Here is a 12,187-nt window from a genome sequence, read left to right on the forward strand (position 1 = left end):
GTTTGAACGCACCCTGTTATCCTTACACATAAACTTTTCTTTAAGAAAATTTGATTTGACTTTGACCAGAACTACCCCCATTCCACGGTTACAACGGTCTCTAGGTGATGGTGGTGACGCAAGCTTGAACCGTCAATCAATTGCGTGTAGTGCCTATAACCGGCTGATTTGATAGGTTTTCCGAAAGCCATATGCCACCATATTGAAAGAGGAGAAAAAGGAAAACAATAACAGAGCACTTTATTGCGGCGGTGACTCAGTGGAAGAGACGACTCGACAGTACCTACATCTATATGACCTAGTAGCCTGCAATACGGCATGCCAAAATCCACGTGAAAGTGCAATATGACGCTGCAGCGCGTGGGTGTCCAGCAGGCACTGGGGCACTGTGTGAATCAATAACAATACCGTTTTTCGCATGAGTTGGCGGCTTTTTTTGCTAATCGGCTTCTACGGTCGAATGGGGTTTAATGGGTACCACGAATTGGATGGTTTTAGTGATTCTTGTTTCTGTGAAACAACAGAGAATGAATGTGTCATAGAGTTTTCGCTACGAGTAATAGTTCTAGAGAATTTGCAGCGTTTTAAAACCTCTAGATGCGTTCTTTGTTCAAAATTTAAGGATTGTTCAAAACATATTTTTCTCCACATGGCTTAATGGATTCTCGATCACATTCTGAATTTGAGTTCATTTGGATAAAACTTGGACATGAGCTTCAATCCTCAAAACAAAACCTAATACATCCTCTGTACATTTTCAGTCCTTACACTATAAAAGTATGGAATCGCTTCTCTGAGTATGGTGGTACATATGGGAATCCTTAGTTTATTGAGCAACTGGCCCTAGATTTTGCCTATTTATTCTTGAGGATTTATACTAACAGAAATATCTGTCATCCACGACTTTGTCGAAGACCATTTTCAAATCTCATGCCTCAGTAAAATGCTTTGATTAATAATTCTAAAAAAAATCTTTTCCTCCGAATGATAATTGAGCCAACAGCTGGATTTTTATATGATAAATTAATAGCAGAACTGTATGCGGAAAGTAAGCTTTATATACATTTGAATCACACTTTAAATTACAAATACAATTCTAGATCAAAACAGATTGAATTAAGGGCGAAGTAAATTTTTAATTATTACATTTTTAACGTCAATATAAGGACTTGTCCTGGATCATTTTCAAATTGACCATAGCTGGAAATTGAATTTTGTTTCTGTTTAATTTTTTTAACACTTAAGTTCAATACATAATTTAAAATTAAATAAGTTATATTTTGATCAATAATCGTATCGGCATTGATAATTTTTTTTTTCAAATTTTAATTGAAACTCTGGTTAAGTACCAGAGACTAAACAGACACCGAAAAAGACTAAACAAGAACCAAGAAACTTTATTCCAGGAGATCAAAAATTGCATAAGGTTTCCAGAAATAATCCGATCAGACATTTTCTTAACAATTTTTCTGATAGTTTTCTAGAGTTCTTCATCACATTTCGACAAGAGTGCTCTTATTTTAGCATGATATTCTCCAAAAATTTCATTAGAAATAATTTCAGGTATTTGTCAAAAGTTGTCTTCAAATATTATTCAAGAGTTCATATAGTGATCCAAAGGGGTGTACATGAAATTTCCGAAATCGATTTTTTTGTTGATGCCAGATGTCTTAGAAATGCATGAAACGTCGAGATCTAGTGTTATTTGAAAAAAAAAAAAAAATTTGAAAAAATCGACCTTTTGGGACTTTGTAAATTTTGAGTTGGGGGAGTGAATTGAATTTGAAATGAACGATTTGAATTCAATTGCTGAGAAATTCAAGGCAATAGTATTGAAACATATCCTATATCATTGTTGGCCACTGAAAGCATATTATATGCGATATTTCATTAGGGTGGTTCATTTACTTTCCATTAGGGTGGTCCTTTTTGTTAAAAAATAAAAAATAGAATTTTAATTGAATATTGAAGACAATAGTATTGAAACATCTCTCTGTTAAATGTAGAAACATGTGGTATTTTATTAGGGTGGTTCACTTATTTTCCATTAGGGTGGGCCTTTCTTTCGAAAAATCATAATTTGAATGGGATATTAAAAACAATAGTATTTTATCACCTCTTTCATCATCGTAGGGCCTTTCCTTCATTAGATTCGTGATATTTTATTAGGGTGGCTCACTTATTTTCCATTGGTGTTTGCCGAAAATTAAAAAAAATCAAGAAATTTTAAATTCGATTCTTTTTTTTAGCACAATAGTATTTGAACACCTCTTTTATAATCGAACACCGCTTTTATTTCGAAGAAAATTTTAGGGGAAATACGGAAGGAAATTCCAAAGGAAATTCCGAAGGAAATTCCAGAGGAAATTCCGAAGGAAATTCCAGAGGAAATTCCGAAGGAAATTCCAGAGGAAATTCCGGAGGAAATTCAAGAGCAAATTCCGGAGGAAATTCCAGAGGAAATTCCGGAGGAAATTCCAGAGGAAATTCCGGAGGAAATTCCAGAGGAAATTCCGGAGGAAATTCCAGAGGAAATTCCGGAGGAAATTCCAGAGGAAATTCCGGAGGAAATTCCAGAGGAAATTCCGAAGGAAATTCCAGAGGAAATTCCGAAGGAAATTCCAGAGGAAATTCCGAAGGAAATTCCAGAGGAAATTCCGAAGGAAATTCCAGAGGAAATTCCGAAGGAAATTCCAGAGGAAATTCCGAAGGAAATTCCAGAGGATATTCCGAAGGAAATACCAGAGAAAATTCCGAAGGAAATTCCAGAGGAAACGAAAATTATAGAGGAACTTCCGAAGAAAATTCCAAAGGAAACGCCGAAGAAAATTCCGTAGAAAACTGCAATGATAAATTATAATAGAAACTCTGCTCAAAATTCCGAAGGAAATTCCATATGAAATTAAGAAGGAAATTCCATAGGAAACTCAGAAGGAAATTCCTCAGAAAATTCCAAAGGAAATTCCATATAAAATTCCGAATTTAATCCTAAGGGAAATTCCGAAGGGAAATTCCATAGAAAATTCCGAATGAAATTTCAAAGGCAATTCCGAAGGATTACAAAGGAAAGTCCAAGTGGGATTAAAAAAATTCCGTAAGGAATTCCAAAGAAATGCCGAAGGAAAATCCAAGACAAATTTCGAAGGAAATTTTCAAAATAATTCTGTAGGTATTCCGAACAAAATTTCAAAGGAAATTCCGAAATAATTTTCAAATCCAGAAGAATTTCCGATTCCAGAGAAAATTCCGCAGGAAATTCCAGAGGAAATTCCGAAGGAAATTCCAGAGGAAATTCGGAAGGAAATTCCAGAGGAAACGAAAATTATAGAGGAACTTCCGAAAAAAATCCAAAGGAAACGCCGAAAAAAATTCCGTAGAAAACTGCAATTATAAATTATATTAGAAACTTTGCACAAAATTCAGAAGGAAATTCCATATAAAATTGGAAGGAAATTCCTCAGAAAATTTCAAAGAAAATTCCAAATTAAATTCCGAATTTAATCCTTAGGAAAATTACGAGGGGGCTGCAAAAGAAATTCCAAAGCAAACTCCAAAGTAATTCCAAAGGATAATCCGAAGGAAACTTGGAAGGACATTTTGGAAGAAATTCCAAAATCAATTCCTATGAAAATTTCAAAAGAAATTCCGAAGGAAGTTCCTAAAGAAATTCCATAGAAATTTCCGAATGAAATTCCAAAGTCAATTCCAAAGGAAACTCAAAAAGAAAGTCCAAGAGGGATTAAAAAAAAAATTCAAGATAATGCTGTAGATATGCCGAAGAAAATTCCAAAGAAAATTCCGAAATAATTTCAAAGCTTCAAAAGAAATTCCAAATGAAATACCGAATCAAATTTAGCATGAAGCTCCAAAAGGAATTCCAAAGGAAACTCCAGAAGAAATTCCGAAGCAAATTGCAAAGTAAATTTCGACGAAAATAACGTAGAAAATTCCAAATCAAATCCTGAAGGTAGCTCCAAAATAAATTCCAAAGCAAATCCCGAAAGAAATTCCAAAGCAAATTCAAAAGGAAATTCCATAAAAATAAATCCGAATGGATTTTTGAAGGATATTTCGAAGCAAATTCCAAAGAAAACTAGGACAAAAATTGCGCAGAAATTTACAAATGAAATTCCGAAGCCAGCTCTAAAACAAATTGCAAAGGAAATTCCATAAGAAATTTCAAAGGAACTTCCGAAGCGAATTCCAAAGGAAATTCCAAAGGAAACGCCGAAGAAAATTTTGAAGAACTGAAAAAGGAAATTCCGAAAGTAATTCCAAAGAAATCCAAAATAACTTCCTGAAGCAACTTACTGAAAGAAATTCCAAAGGAAATTCTGAAATAAATGAGATATGAAATTCCGAAGAATACAAAGGAATTTTAAAGGATACTCCTAAGAAAATTCCGAAAAAACAATTCGAAGGAAATTCCAAAGTAAATTCCGAGAAAATTCAACGGAAATTCCAATGAAAATTACGTAAAACAGTCCAAAAGAAAATTCCGTAAAAAATTCCAATCAAAACTTCTAAATAAAATTCCGAAATCTCCATAGGAAATTCCAAAGGTTATTCCAAAGGAAATTCCGAGGAAACTCTATAACAAATTTGGAAGTAAACTTCAAACGAAATTCCGAAAGAAATTTCAAAGAGAATTTTGAAGGAAGTAATAAATAAATTCCAAAGGAAATTGTGAAGAAAATTTGATAAGTAGCCTCAAAGAAAACTACAAAGGAATTTTAAAGGATACTCCTAAGGAAATTTCGACGGACACTCCAAAGATAATTCCGAAGGAAACTAAAAAAAAAATCCAACGGAATTTCCGAAGCAAATTTCAGAGGAAATTCTGACGAGAATTGCGTAGAAAATTCCTAAAAAAATCCACAGGAAATTCCGAAGAAAATTCCGTGGAAAATTCCAATGAAAATTCCGAAGGAAAATCCAAAAAACCCTTAGGAAATTCCATAAAAAAATTCAAAGCAAATTCCGAATGAAATCCAAAAAAGAATTTCTAAGGAAATTTCGAAGAAAAAATCACAGCTCCAAAATAAATTCCAAAGGAAACTTCGATGAAAACTTTCAAAATATAAGGGAAATCCAAAAAAAAAAAACTGAATAAAATTCTAAAAGAAAATCTGAAGCACATTCCAAAGAACATTCCCACGACAATTCTGAAAAATATCCAAAGCATATTCAAAAGCGAAGTTCTTAGAAAATTCCAAAGAAAATTCCAAAGCAAATCCCGAAGCAAATTCCAATGAAAAAAGGAAGTTAAAAGGAAATTTCATAGAAAATTTTCTATGGAATATCCAAAGCAAATTTGTAAGGAAATTCTCAAAAAAAAAAACTCTGTAGAAATTCCAAAGAAAATTGTAAATGAAATTTCTAGGAATATTCCGAATTTAATTTCAAAGGTCCAAAAGAAATCCCTAATGAAATATGTTAACAGTGTCCTACGATGATGTCGCATATCAAATGGAACTAGAGGTGCATGAATTCAGAGGAATTTAAAGCCTCTCTAAACAAAATTGAAGACAATGGCCTACGATTATAAAAGAGGTGTTAAAATACTATTGTTTTTAATATCCTATTCAAATTATGATTTTTCGACAGAAAGGCCCGCCCTAATGGAAAATAAGTGAAACACCCTAGTAAAATACCACATATTAAATGTAGAAAATGGCTTACGATAATGTGAGAGATGTTCCAATACTATTGGCTTCAATATTCAATTAAAATTCTATTTTTATTTTATTTTTTTTAAACAAAAAGGACCACCCTAATGGAAAGTAAACGAACCACCCTAATGAAATATCACATATAATATGCTTTCAGTGGCCAACAATGATTTAGGATATGTTTCAATACTATTGCCTTGAATTTCTCAGCAATTGAATTCAAATCGTTCATTTCAAATTCAATTCACTCCCCCAACTCAAAAATTCGAATTCCCAAAGGTCGATTTTTTCAAAAAAATTTTTTTCCAAATAACACCAGATCTCGACGTTTCATGCATTTCTAAGACATCTGGCATAAAAAAAAAAATTTCGATTTCGGAAATTTCATGTAACCCCCCCTTTGGAGATTTTTCATGGGTCAAAAAAGCCAAACTTTGACCGCTTTGGGGGTCCACTTAATGAAGTCCGATTGAGCTTAAATTTTGCATGGGGACTTTTTTCGAGGAGACAAAACTTTTGAGCACTACCATTTTTTGAAATTCGATGACAAAATTTTTCCCATACATTCCATTGGCACCCTAATACCGTCAAGCTACCATTCACCGTGCATTTATGAAAAATTTGCACTTCAAAAAATTATATAACTTTTCTAAATAATTTGAAGCGTATTAGAATACCACTACGTAGCGTACAATTATATAATAATTTAGGGAAAAATCTAAAACTAGTGATGCATGACTAAAAATTACTCAAAAATTATGTTTGAAAATCTCATGCTAAGGTCGCCTCGTACCGTTCTATGCCACCATTTACCGTGCACACTAGTGCACCATTCACCGTGCGTATAGATTTCGCCATGATTTAATTTTGTTTCTTGAAGAAACGTTGTTGATGGAGAAACTATGTTGCTAATAGTGAGCGCACTAATTTTTAAGACTGTTCATATCTTCATTTACAATAAAATCCATAAAAAGTTTAAAAATTGGCTAAATAATCAACTTTTCATTAAAATCGTTATAGGAGGTTTGACTGTATTGTCCAAATCATTCCATATTCACTCAAACACTAAATATGAAGTAGTTTAATGACGATATAACAATAAATCTAATATTACCGAATAATTTCATGCCTTTTACACTAATGCACGGTTATAGGAACCATACATACTGAGAGGGATCCATTCCGTGCATTTGTCTTTCGACTGAAATACAATATAAAATTCTAATTTGCATAAAATCTCATTGCTCATACGATGGAATACATCTTACTAATAGTATCCACAATGAAAACTTGTTGAAATTTTGAAAAAAATCATACTCTATCGTTAAAATGAAAAATGTGAATTTTTGGTGTTTGGTGTTTCTTCTAGTGTTGAAAAATCTTATTATCAAACAGAATTCACATGATTTTTACTACATAAACTAGGTTTTTCAAAATGCTTTGTGACAAAAACTACTTCATTTCATCAGTTTTATCTTATTTTGCTGACAAAAAAAATAATTTGTGAAAATTGTATGAATATTCTGTTGGAATTTGTACATGTGCACGGTGAATGGAGGCCGCACGGAGACTGGTGACTTAACGGTATGTATGTTTATATTTTTATCATAAACTATTCAAAATAGAGTGTTTTGAAACAGTTTTCTGGACGATTTTGTCATGTGAATACTTAAGACAGGGCTGCCCAACGTACGGCCCGCGGGCCGCATTCGGCCCGCGACCTCATTTTGTGCGGCCCGCGGAAGGTTCGAAGATTCTTCCCGTTGGCCCGTTGAATATTCTACCAACCCGAAACTAGAACATACTAAACCTTATTAATTTTTAATTTAGTTTCAACCTAATATTTTGGTATAGTAATTATTTATATTGTTTTGTTTATAAACCTTCTTAGATACTAAATTTATTCAAATTCTAAATCTAAAATTATGAGTGTTAAACAATGTTTCTACCATGGCTTCTTTCGACATTCATTCATTTGTCCTTGAACATTTGATCCTTGACGGGATTATAAGAAAGGCAGGATTTTTTTTTCAAAATCTTGAACAGGATTTTTTAAGAATTCCAGACACGACTTTCACGGATATCATTGACAGGATTCTCATAGAATGTTTACCAGGATTCCATAACCAGAATTTTCAACGAATTTAATACATAGGTTTGTAAAATCCTGGGCAAGATTGCAACATAACGTTATGTAACATTTTGCCAGAAAACTAAACGAATTTATAATAAAATTATGAGCAGGTTAATTTTGAAATAATTTTAGGCATTTTCAAATATTTATAGATAGCATTTCAAAATGATTATTGAGTAAGATTCTGAAGGAAATCAAGGCACGAAAGTTTTAAAATCTTGGACATTTTGTTCAAAAATTTCGTAAAAGCTTGGTCGGAATTATAGCACACTTCTGGGACTCTCACAATGTCCAGCAGCAATTATCTTTTTATCGATTTTTTCAAATGAAATGTAATCCATTCACTGAATTTCCTTGGGTTTGATGAACTTCATTCACTAACTTTCGTCAGATCGCATAGGAATATTTGTGCGTTTGAAAATGTGGCCCGCGACATAAACTTATTCTTGCGATTTGGCCCGCGGTTTAAAAAAGGTTGGGCAGGCATGACTTAAGACATGCGAAGATAGGAAATAAAGGTATACCTATATGCGTTGGCAAATAACTCACTTTAGTTGAGATGCCGGCTGGACACCAAAGTCAGATCTTATTTTCCTACTCAAGTGTGCTTACAATATGATTGTAGAAACCCTACAAAAGCTTGGCTTAGATCGCTGAGCATTCATGAGGCGTACCACGACCTAACGCAGCCAATATTATCGGTTAACACGTATCGAGAAATTCAACATAAATAACCAAAATCGGGTTTCGGACGAAATGAATTTTGCCTGGTTATGATAAAACTGCGTTTAAAACCCCCTGCCATTAAAAACGAACAATACCGACGCCTGCCTCGGTATGGGCTTCAGCAATTGAAGCAGACCGATATCACTATAGTATACGCCCCGAATCTTGAGCAAACGTTGCTAGAAAAGATTTTGCTTGCTGAAACCCCTCTTGACGTCAGTTGGAATACAGTAATAACAACCATCAACATCGCAGGCGGGAACATTGTACGTTGAACGAAGACTACGGAACGAATGATTAAAGCAAGGATTATTCTGGAGTAGAAGAACGCGGAGCATCAGCAGTGGAAGCAGCAGAAAATAGAAATGGAACTGCTATTCCATATCTGAGAAACGCGAGTACACAAAAACTCAAAGCATCCAACAAGCCTTCATGTCGCGAGCCGAAATATGCAAGTATAAAGATGGGAGCATTTCTTCGGACGAAGACATGGCGATTGAAAGGTGGAAGCAACACTATGACGTACAATTTAATGGCGATGAGGGCACAGGTACGGAGTTCCAAGACAGCGGTGGAAATGACTACGTTGGAATGTTGGACAACAGCAATCAACCAGCTTCCACTTTGAGGGAAGGATGCCGTTCAACAGTTCAAGAATAACAAGACCGTTGTAAAAGATGGTACATGAGCAGAACTCATCAAGATGGGCCTGGTCACTTGTCTGCATCAGCTGATAGTCAGAATCTGAGACATAACCTGTGCCAGAGACGTGGAGCCAAGGATTCATATACCATACTAATAGTGTCTATATACCATTCCTCTCTCTACAATGCTTGCATAGAAGATATCAAGGGCTTGCAGACAAGTTACTGAAGGGTGACAAAAGGAAAGAAATAAAAAGGAAATAATACAAGACGAGCACTAATTCGAAAAAATGCTATTTAACGCCACGGCGCTCGCATACCGACTTGTAAAATGATACAAGTGTCGGATTGTTTCGCAGTCTTCGGCAATATTCTTCATCGTAGAAATACCTATCGAAGTCTGAGTTCAGCATTTTTATAGAGGTCAATGAGCGACCTCTGGCGATTTTTCTTTGGAAAAGTTAGTTCCCGGACATAAAATTTGAACGGCTGGCGCGTAAATATAGTTTCACCGATCGAGCTGAAATTTTGCACAGTTGTTATGGGACCTAAATGGAATCCAAAACGTGGACTGGAGCGGGAATCTAAATTTTGTCCCACACTACTGGGCACAGCTTTTATCGTGATGGGCGAAATGCAGAGGAACGTGATTGGGTGGTGGCCAATCCACAACAGCATGTGCAAGTTGAGGATCAAAGACCGTTTCTTCAATATCAGCATAATCAACGTGTACAGCCCTCACCTAGCAAGTGACGATTACAATAAGGACGCTTTCTACGCGCAGCTGGAAGGTGAATACGACAGTTGCCCAAGCCATGATGTCAAAATCGTTATCGGAGATCTCAACGCTCAGGTTGCCCAGGAGGAGGACTTCAGACCGATTATAGGGATTTTCAGCACTCATCAGCTTACGAACGAAAACGGCCTTAGACTGATTGAATTCGCCGCCTCCAAGAAACATAACCATATCTCCAGCAAACCTGGAGATCACCCCAACAGACTGAATCCTAAATCGATCACGTTTTGGTTGACGGAAGACATTTCTCAGACATTATCGACGTCAGAACCTATCGCTGATTAGGACCACTACCTTGTGATGGTTGAGCTTGAGCTTGAGCTTGATTGGCCGCCCGTGGATGCACTCCAGTATCGCCAGATCAGCTGCACTTACACAAGGAACCAACCAAATGACTGCTTGGGACTAACAGGCATACTCAGTGTATAAGTGCTGGTGATCTTCTATTTTTAGGCAACAATGGCACCTGCCACGTCAGAATGCAGACCAATGAGGGGAAGGGGGAGGAATTGATGATGCATTGAACTGGCTCCCACGTAGACCGTATATTCCACTGCATCCACGCCAGTTCATGCGGGAGTGTATGGCTTGGGGAAAAGGCATGGCATGGCAGAGAGGTTTGCTTTTGTGGTTAGCAGACTGCCTATGTATCAGGGGTAAGAGAGGCGTGCGCGTGGAATTAGGAAGCGTTAGGGAAACGGTTTCTTGTCCGTCTCTGGTTCTAGCGTTTGCTATGAACGAATAGTTTGAGTGTGATATATTTAGAATGGAAGATAGAAGCAAGTGAGAGATATACAACTACAAAGTACGAGGAAAGGGACGGACCTGGGATTGAACCCATGACCTTCTGCATATGAAGCAGAAGCGGTAGCCATCAGACCACCAACCCCGTCTCTACCTTGTGATGGTTAAAGTGCGACAAATATTTTCCGTTGTGAACAACATTTGGTACCAACGCCTGCCACGGTACAATCTGGAACGACTCAAGCTACCCGAAGTCACAACTTATTACGCACAAAACCTTGAAGCAGCATTGCCGGGTGAGGAAGAGTTCACTGAAGCCCCTCTTGAGGACTGCTGGAGTAGTGTCAAAGCAGCCATTAACAACGCAGTGGAAGATGCCATTGGGTTCGTGGAAGAGAATCGACGGAACGGTTGGTTCGACGAGGAGTGCCAGACAGTTTTGGACGAAAAGAATGCAGCTCGGGCGATTATGCTGCAGCAAGGCACCTGTCAAAACAAGGAACGATACAAATAGAGGCGAAGACAGCAAACCCATCTATTCCGGGATAAAAAGCGCCGCCTGGAAGAGTTGGAGTGCCAAGAGATGGAGCAGCTGTATCGTTCTCAAGAAACGCGCAAGTTTTACAAGAAACTCACTGCATCCCGCAAAGGCTTTGTGCCGCGAGCCGAAATGTGCCGGGATAATGATGGATGATCTTGACGGACGAACGCGAGGTGATTGAAAGGTGGAAGCTGCACTATGATGAACACCTGAATGGCGCAGAGGAGGAAGACCAAGGCATCAGGAGGAATGGCTTCATTACCCAAGTAACCACTAGCCCACTAATTCGCCTTTTTGGGCTTATAGGGCTGTTTTACGGCTAATATAGGGCATGTCAGTTCTATTAAAGCCCTATATTAGCACGGAGGGCGAATTAAAGTGCTATTTGATTACTTGGGTAGTACGGTGGATGAGGGAGACGTGCCAACTCCCACCATAATTGAAGTTAAGGATACTACCCAACAGCTCAAGACGAAGCAGCTGGGAAGGATGGTATTGAAGCGGAACTTAATAAAATGGGCCCAGACAGGTTGGCTCCTTGTCTGCAGCGATTTATAGCCAAGTTCTGGGATATAGAACAGCTACCGGAGGAGTGGAAGGAAGGAGTAGTATCCCCTATGTACAAAAAGGATGACAAGTTAGAATGTGAGAACTATCGAGCGATCACCATTCTTAACGCAGCCTTTAAAGTGCTTTCCCAGATCATCTTCCGCAGCCTATCACCGCTCGCAAGCTGATTTGTGGGAAGTTGGTTTCGTGGACGGGCGATCGACAACAGACCAAATCTTCATATTGCGGCAGATCCTCCAAAAGTGTCATCGATTTCAAAGCGGCCTACCATCGACCGTGAAGATCTATGGAAAATTATAGCCGAGAATGGTTCTTTCGGGAAACTTACTTGACTGATCAAAGCAACTATGGATAGTGTGC

At 37.1% G+C, this 12,187-nt stretch overlaps 1 protein-coding gene across 2 annotated transcripts in view; it reads right to left on the minus strand.

The window, feature by feature from the left end:
* LOC5569422 (serine/threonine-protein phosphatase 4 regulatory subunit 1) overlaps nt 1-12,187 on the minus strand; it is a 674,626-nt gene that overhangs the window by 374,260 nt on the left and 288,179 nt on the right. The window lies entirely within an intron of this gene.

The sequence above is a fragment of the Aedes aegypti genome, chromosome 2 (assembly GCF_002204515.2).
Source record: "Aedes aegypti strain LVP_AGWG chromosome 2, AaegL5.0 Primary Assembly, whole genome shotgun sequence".
Classification (NCBI taxonomy): Eukaryota; Metazoa; Arthropoda; class Insecta; order Diptera; family Culicidae; genus Aedes; species Aedes aegypti.